This window comes from Lactuca virosa, chromosome 8 (assembly GCF_052849685.1).
Source record: "Lactuca virosa cultivar CGN04683 chromosome 8, Lactuca_virosa_CGN04683_v6, whole genome shotgun sequence".
Classification (NCBI taxonomy): Eukaryota; Viridiplantae; Streptophyta; class Magnoliopsida; order Asterales; family Asteraceae; genus Lactuca; species Lactuca virosa.
In genome coordinates, this window is record NC_136433.1 from 213,787,221 (window position 1) to 213,796,738 (window position 9,518).

A 9,518-nucleotide genomic window follows, 5' to 3' on the forward strand; every position below is an offset into this window, starting at 1 on the left:
AATCTAAGAGTTGGTTCTAAAATGTGTTTTTTATAACTTGTCCTCAAGTTATATGAAACGTCACATTTAAGATTAATAAAACTCATAAATATTTCCATAGGTTATGAATAAAGAAAAGTCATACTCTTTTAATAGTTTAAAGTCTTCCATAACTTGTCCTCAAGTTATGGAACTTGAAGAGTTTGGTGAATTAAAACTACTTTAAACACATAAGTTATGAAATTGAAAAGTTTTTGAATAGTTCAAAACTTGCCCTCAAGTTTTGGAATTTGAAAAGTTTTCTTTCATGAATATTTTAATTCCAAATTAAGCCCTTAGGATTTTAAAAGTTAAAATTCAACCCTTATACTTTATAATATTATAAGTTAATAATATATATATATATATATATATATATATATATATATATATATATATATGTATAAGAGCAAGTCGTCTTACCATTAGTAGGCCTCATTCACGAAGCCGGTCTATAAGGGGGGGGGGGTATAAGGTTACTGCCTATAAAATGACAGTTTAATGGGTGTCCACTCTCACCCACCGCTTCCTTGACTGGTGGAGGATCGTTAGTCGAACGGGTAGGACAAGGACTATAATTCTCCCTTCATTAAATGTATTAATGATAAATACTAAGTAACTAAACCTTTTATAAATTCCCAATCTTAGTTACTTAGGAAAATGTGAATTTGGTGCTAACCCATGAAATTACACTTTTCACTTTGCTTAAGTCGTTAGTGGAGCGTGTGTGGTTAACCGGCACACTAACCTGGATTTAACAAGGTAGGCAAAGGGTAACTTAATGTTTATCATAGGATCGGTGGAGCACGTGTGGTTAACCGACACATCGATTAAGTGATAAATATTAAGGGTACCAAGTATATTTGCATGGTTATTCACACCTTGTTTTGTGATCCTCGGCATCCCAGTCACAAAACCTGAGAGGGCACAATCGAGATTGAAACATGTCATTGAAAAGTTCAATGAATCTCAAAAGAATCTAGGAGTTTCAAAACCAATTAAAACCTAATAAATTATTTCGTTTTTCATGGTGGAAATTGGTGAGTCGTCATTCACCTACCTTCAAATATTTTATAGCCTGGATTACGGCATCCCTCTTCCAAGTTATAAAATATTGTGTTGGGTCCTAGCCTTAATATTTCATATTGGGTGTTATATTAAGGACTTTAGATCAACTATCTTGAATATCTCCCAAAAGATGTCTAGTTCAGACATCTATGATCTTCCCAAATCCCTTGGAACTTCACTTCCTCCTCCTCCTCCAATTATTCTCCCTAACCCACAAGTTCAAGGTCACTCAATCCCTAATGGCAAGCAAGGTCTATGTGTGCTTACATCTTGGAGATGAAGTCACATATTGACAAGCCGGGAGAGTTGGGCGTCAAAGTCTTGAGGAAGTTGGATGTTGACTAATCACTTCCTAAGACACATAGTGAGTTCTTTATGGACTACTATGTAAAAGACTATGACATGACCCTTAATGATCTTATCTATTTGCTTTATGCTGCTGAATCAGCAATGATTTGGAGTACTGGTAGAGCAAATTTGATGAGAAGATCAACTTCCCAAACTTCCATGGACTTTGAAAATGGTAACATTGGATATCCAGAAAAGCTTTCTCTTCCCAATGGAAAGGGATTGGCCATAGTCAACTCGGTTGACCAAATGGTAAAGAGAAAGGCAAGTCTGAGATAGTCCAGTGCACCATTCCCAAAGGGTCCATATGTTTTGTTGCCAAAGGAAGGGGCATTGGTTGCGAAGCTGCCCTAACTACCTGAAAGATCTGAGAGAAGGTCTAGTAAAAAAGTTTGACTCTGCTTCAGGAAAGTCCACTATCTAACTCTGTTAAGTTTCTATTATGAGATTCTTATTACATGATGTGAGTGATCGCGAAGATGGATTTCGATCGCATGGTTCGGTGGTCAGAATTTTGAGCTGTTGCTTAGGAGTTATGAAATATTGCTTAGGAATAGGTAACAACAAGTTTTTCATATGCTTTTGCACTGTAAGGATAAGTTTTTCCACAAAGTTTTAAAATAAAAGGAAAATTTTTGATTTCATTTATTCTAAGTATCCTTACAATGGCATTTGTGAAAAATTGTTGTTTATATGATTCCACTGATAGCAATAATGGAAATATGAAATTGATTCTTTCATTTGTGGTAGTATCATAATTTACCAAATAAGGAAAGATTCTCATCACTCAGGTTTCAGTTGGATAGAAACTTGGAATCATGCAAGTTGTATTGTATGATGAATGAGAATTTTCATCTTTGGAAAATTAAGACTAATTCCTTGTTCACATGTATATGTGAGTCAAGTGAAGGACTAAGGGATCGAGTACACATTCTGGTGCACTGATCAAGTCCACCACAAAAGAACGATAAGACTATTCGTCATGATTTACTAAAGCCTAGTAAATATGGTTATACTTACAAGTTTAAGTATAATTCTGAAGCATTGAAAAAAAAGTTTCGATGTATGGCAGAACGAATGAGAATAATCAAATTAGGCAGAAAGATAAAAGTTTCTCAAATCTGAAAAGATGGGAGAGTACTTCAGTATCATGTTTTATGATCATCTTAATGATTTAGAAATCATATCACAATTAGTCCTCTAAGGAAATCTTAGTGCATTCCTATGGCTAAGAAGAGGAATCAAGAATTGCTGAAATGGTTAAATCAAGAAGATGAGTCATACTTCGTTCCAAAACAAGTCTTAGAGTCATACTCCAAGACTGTAAGTTGAGTGACATATCTTAAAGAAAGGTTTATAACACTTATCAAATGTAAGAGTAACAGTGTCCTACTTTTATACATTTGAAATTGGTAAGTTGTGATGTTTTGGATAAAACAAAGACCAACTTAGGCCAATTGTGTGAAGTGTTTGTCTTGATAAAGAATCCGCACTATCTCTTGAATATTTGACAAGTGAGTCTTATATGTCAAGAGGACAGTGGGAGTCTTAAAGATCCTGAAAGAATTTCAAGATCTAATTAAGAATAAAAACATGTATTTCATCACTAGCACACGACTAGAGGTTTATAACCTATTGTGTTGACATTTCTGTGCCCATTCCAGTAAAGTTGGCTATACATTTGAGTTCTACATGTTCTCAACTGTTTGCATAACTACTTTGAAGCAATGGCAGGCCCTGTACTGCCAGGTGGCGAGAAGTTAAGATTGCACAAGTTCAATCCATATGAGTTTGGATTTGTCACTAACCTAGTCTTGTGATTATGGTTTTGACAAATTCACGTGGATAAGAACACATACACCATAAAATCTAAGGGTCATAAGGTTTTTCTCCGATTCATGAAAATGATGGTGAGGAAACACTTCCACCAAGTAGATTTTAAGTAAGATAGCAGTTGTGATATTTGCATTCTCAAAGTCATTAGTGGAGTGTGTGTGGTTAACCGGCACACTAACATGGACTTGTGAGAAATGGCAAAGGTCTAAACAACTGACACTATGATTACGTCATCCCTTTTCATAGTTCTGAAATTGTTTAGACACACATGTGTGCTATCTAAGGAAAGGTGTATGACTTTGATAAAGTTTTATCAAAGCATCTCGTATCGGGAGTCTGAAGTTTGGTAAGAAAGTCAATAAAGTATTGATTTCTAGAAGTCCAGCTGATTTCTGAGTACATGTCAAAGCTAGTGGGAGCATAAGTGTTATGCTAATAATTTTCATGTAAGTGGGAGCATGATAATTATGGTAAGTATTGCAAGTTAGCAATGTTAATTATAGAAAACAAAAGTTTCAATTGGGAAGAAGTTGTTTTGCTATAATTAAGGGAGAGGAAATTATACTTCATTTCAATTCTAAAAGCTTAGATTGAAGTTTTAATCGTCTTTAGTCAAGGATATATATATGAATTTTATGTTGGAGTGTCTCAACATAAGGAAATTCTATATATGGGTCCATTATTTGCGTTCTAAAATTCGATTATGATTATGACATCCCTTTTCATAATCTGAATTATGAGAACTTGGCAAATAGACATAGAAATATTATAGCAAAAAAGACTGGTCTAGTATCGTGTCTTTATGTGAGACATCATGAATCGTGTCCCATATGCTTCAGATATAGGATTGATTGCATGTGCTATCATATTCATCCTTTCTAAATTTTCCAAATGCTCTGGGCATTAAGGGGGGAAATCTAGAATTGGATATGACTAAAATGATTAAGCAATTGTCGAGAACAATCTAAGGTTTACCAAAGATTGGTTGCTCAGGGACAGTTGGAAGTATAGTGTTAAATTTTGGAAGGACCATATTGACATACTCTGAAAGAAGTGACAGTCAAAATGGGAATATGGAAATGTTTCATAGTTGGAAGTTATTCAATCCGTGTAAGATTAGAAAAACTTAATGCAAGAAGGATGTTTCCATGGAGTTGATCTCCATTGGAATACTCTGTAATGTCTGTTGACAAGTCTTTGTGACTTTGTGCATAATCATTACAAGAGGATCAATGCATATAAGTTTAAAAACTAACAGATTTTGGTAAATGATAGGAATTTGGAATTCTTAAATTTTCGATAAGGATTTGGGAGTGTGAAATTGAAACTATGTTCAATCGATCTAGTTCACAAAGTAAAGATCATAGACAAACATAGAGTGCTTACTTGGTGTATGGAAAAACTATTGTTTAGAAAAACATAGTGTACATGCTTGGAGCATGGGACAACTAGTGTTTTTAATTCAAGTTGATAAAACCGAAACAATGAATAATGAGTAATCAGTATGGTGATAAATAAAAGGTGTTCTATTTATATTCATAGGTTTTGATACCATATTGGATTCAATTATTCTTGTGTTTCATTTTGCATGTTTTGACTTCCAGAATAAACTAGGTCATTCTTCCCGAATGACTAAGTTATTCAAACCATCCACAGTCGGTCATATGTTGGAAGTAGATATGAATCAAGACTGTCATGGGTTGCCTTGTAGAGGTCTAAGATGTTAGACAAAGTGGTGCTACAACACTCATGAGTGCTCATAAGTTCTGAGTATTGGATTTAACCCACGCTCATTTGAATCACTTCATGGATTTTATCACGAGTGATCATGAGACGATAATATCTTATATTCTTCAAAACTAGAGATATGAGTTGTTACTATGAGTTGGTTATACATTGATTGCACGAAAACGCATTGGTAACTCGATGTTATAAAACGTGCCTTTGTGTATGATTCAACAAGTAGTAGAACAAGCCATATGAGTCGAAGTTTATCCATTCCTTTTACCTTCGGGATAAAAGCGATATCTATGGGCCCCTCGATGATTTAATGATGATACATGTGAGTGCTTGGCCAAGCCAGGACTGATTTGATTTGTTCAATCAGGCAGTCATCATGAATCGGAAATCGGGAAACAACAAATGGACAGAGAGAATGATTTATAATCCAAGTCATTGACGAGATCAGAGTTCAGTTACAACGTCAGAGTTCGACAGCGGCTTAAAGAGCTACGATTGCCAGTCGGTTTTTGAAGTCATACTCAATAATAGTTTTAGACTTATCCAAGTGGGAGACTGTTGGATTAGTGTCTAAGTCCATGACTATATTTGGTATGTACTTGACCTGATTGGCATGGTCCATTTGGGTTGCATGGCATCATGCATTTGGATAGACTAAAATAAGAGAAATAACACTTAAGGTTTGGTAATATATTATAAGTTCTAATATATTAATAAGATTATTTAATTATTATTGATCAAGAATTAATTTGGAATTAATTAATTGATCAAAAGGAAACTAATTAAATATATGGGTTGATTGTGTAAACAATCCATACTTGTATAGTGGGCTAATGCTCCATGGATTATCAAGTTGGGCTAAAACCCATAGGATGCTCCATGGATGCTCCATGGTGTTTTTGTACCCATGGATCATGGAAATGAAAGGCCATGACAATTAGGGTTTACATGGTGTAACCCTAATTGTGACACATTATATAAGCATCTTATTCTTCCCAAAATCAGTGACCATGGGCCACTATGTGTGTATGGTGAGGGCTAGCCGACTTCATGAAGTGTATCATTTCTCTCTAAGTTATTCCAAGTGTATTTGATGTTGTGTGAACCATTTGAGGTGTCACACTTGGGGCACTCGGCTCTTAAGCATCAAGGAATCAAGCTACATAAAAAGGTATGTCTTCTAACTTGTTTTATTACCCGAGTATCAAATATTGTATGCTAGATAGGGTAATACCTTGGAATATTCATATTTTCATGTATAATAGAGAAAACATAGATCCAAGGTATTTAGGGTTGCATGTGCTCAAAACCCAACATTACTCACTACAATGTACTCAGACTCACATGTGGAATCAGCCACTGTGTTTTGCTTGGAAATTTGCCGGGCAACTGCTTCTCCATTCAATAAGAATACCCAACCAGACTGCGAACAAAAGTTGTCCCGGTCTGTTTGAAAAATAGCATCACTGTAACCACTCACTCTTAACGTATCACTGCCACCAAGAACTAGGAACATGTCTTTCGTTCTTCGCAGATATTTAAGAATATTCTTCACCACAATCCAATGGGCTCTACCAGGATTTACCTGGAATTGAGTAACCATGCTCAAAGCATAAGACACATCAGGGCGAGTACATGTCATTGCATAAATGATCGATCCTACAGCCGATGCATATAGGACTCGACTCATGTCAGCTATCTCTTCATCAGTACTTGGACTATGGGTCTTACTCAACTTAATAGTACTATGAATAGGCAATTCCCCTTTCTTTGAATTCTCCATACTGAAACGCTTCAGAATTTTATCCAAATATGTACTCTGGTTGAGACCAATAAGACGATTCTTTCTATCCCGACGAATCCTTATTCCTAGAATATAAGATGCTTCCCCTAGATCCTTCATAGCGAAACACTTCCCAAGCCAAGACTTAACTTCTTGCAGGGTTGGAATATCGTTTCCTATAAGGAGTATGTCATCAAAATACAAGACTAGGAAAGTCACTATACTCCCACTAGCTTTGACATATACACATGACTCATCTTTACTTCTAGAGAACCCAAACTCTTTGACTCTCTCATGGAAGCAGAGATTCCAACTGTGAGATGCTTGTTTTAATCCATAAATGGATTTCTCAAGCTTACACACCCTATTAGGAAACTTGGCATGTATAAAACCCTCTGGCTGACTCATGTAGACGTCCTCAGATGACTTCCCATTAAGGAAAGCGGTTTTAACATCGATCTGCCAAATTTCATAATCATGAAATGCAGCTATAGCAAGCATAATCCTGATAGACTTTATCTTAGATACTGGTGAAAAGGTCTCATCATAGTCAACCCCTTAGGTTTGAGTAAATCCCTTTGCAACCAGCCTAACTTTATAGGTGTGTACATTCCCATCCATGTCAGTCTTCTTTTTGAAGATCCATTTGCACCCGAGTGTTTTTCGACCAGGCACATGATCAACCAAGTTCCATACTTGGTTATCATACATGGATTGAATCTCACTGTCCATTGCCTCCTTCCATTTATCAGCCTCAGGGCCTGCCATTTCTTCCTTGTAGTTAGCAGGTTCATCCAAATTTACCAGTGTACGACCACTGACAAACGTGTCACAATCTGCAGTAATATGGAAACCATAGAACTCAGGTGGCATGCTAACCCTACTAGAACGAAGAAGGGGTAATGATTTGTCAACTAGATCAACTGGAACCTCTTCCTCATGCTAGTGTTGTCTGAGGTTCCTTCATTGGATGACTCATGAATTTTGTTCAAGATCAATAGTACTCCCACTGTCCTCTTTGAATATTAGCTCTTTCTCGTGAAACACTCCTCTTCGAGTTACAAAGACCACGTAATCACTAGGTCCGTAGAACAAGTATCCAAAGGACTTATGTTGATAGCCAATGAAATAACACTTCTCGGCTCTGGGTTCAAGTTTATCATGCGTCTCTCGTCTTACGATTGCTTTACAACCCCAGACCTTGATATATGTGAGCGAGGGAGCTTTCCCTGTCTACATCTCATGAGGTGTTTTGGCAACCTTCTTTGTTTGAACAAGATTCACGATATGGGCAGCTGTCTCTAAGGCATACCCCAGAAATGAATAGGAAGAAAAGCTTGACTCATCATGGAACGAACCATGTCAAGTAAGGTTCGATTACTCCTCTCATCCAAATCATTAAGTTGTGGTGTTTTGGGAGGATTCAATTGTGAAACAATTCCATATTCCTTAAGATAGTCTTGGAACTCGATACTAAGATACTCACCACCTCTGTCAGATCTGAGCATCTTTATCTTCCTGCCTAATTGATTCTAGACCTCGTGCTTAAACTCTTTGAACTTTTCAAAGGTTTCTAAGTTATGTTTGATTAAGTAGATATAACCATATCTGCTATAATCATCTGTAAATGTCACGTAGTATCGATTGGCATCTCTTGTGGTGGATCTGAAAGGGCCACATACATCCGCATGGATTAAGTCCAACAATCCTTCACCTCTTTCACATGATCCAGTGAAAGGTGATTTTGTCATCTCGCCCAAGAGACAGGATTCACATTAATCATTTGTCCAAAGATCAAATGATTCCAATACTCCATCCTTTTGGAGTTGGGCGATGCTTTTCTTTTTTATGTGCCCAAGACGACAATGCCACAAACATGCTTTGTCCATACCATTGGACAAATCAATATGAAACACACTACTACCCAGGTTATCAACACAAGTCACAGTTTCATACACACAATTACAAGGTAAAGATTCAAACACAAAAACACCATTATGATAAGCAGAAATAGAACCAAATTCATTATCAAATGAATATCTAAAACCTTGTCTAAATAGTACATGAAATGAAATAATGTTTAAAGTCATATATGACGAATAACAACAATTAATCAAATTAACCCTAACACCACTACTAAGCATAAGCATATATGTTCCATTTGTAACGACCAAAATTTTTAACCAAATTAAAACATTTTAATTCATTAAAAAACCATTAAGTTCATACATCTCGTTTTCAAAATAGTTAAACATCAGAGTATCCCCCAGAACCATATCACATAAATCATAAAACATGAGGAGCGGTACGATCACGCCTTCGCCTTGCCACGATATCCTGAAGTACCTGAAACAATACACTGAAACTGTAAGCCCGAAAGCTTAGTGAGTTACCCCTAAAATACCAACCACACATAAACATACTCATAACATATCGCAATACAGAACCACCATGCACATCGGGTCTACTATGTGACTGGTCCGCCCGCACCGGGCCTTCAGTCCACCTGGTCCACCCTCCGAGTCTAGCCATGTACATCGAGTCTACAGTGTGATTGGTCCGCCCGCACCGGGCCTTTAATCCACCTGGTCCACTCTCTAAGTCTACAGTAAGACTGGTCCGCCCACACCGGGCCTTCAGTCGGCCTGGTCCACTCTCCGAGCCTCACACGTCTGGTCCGCCCTCTTGGGGCCTTCAGCCTATCCGGACCGCTCGCTGGGCCTTC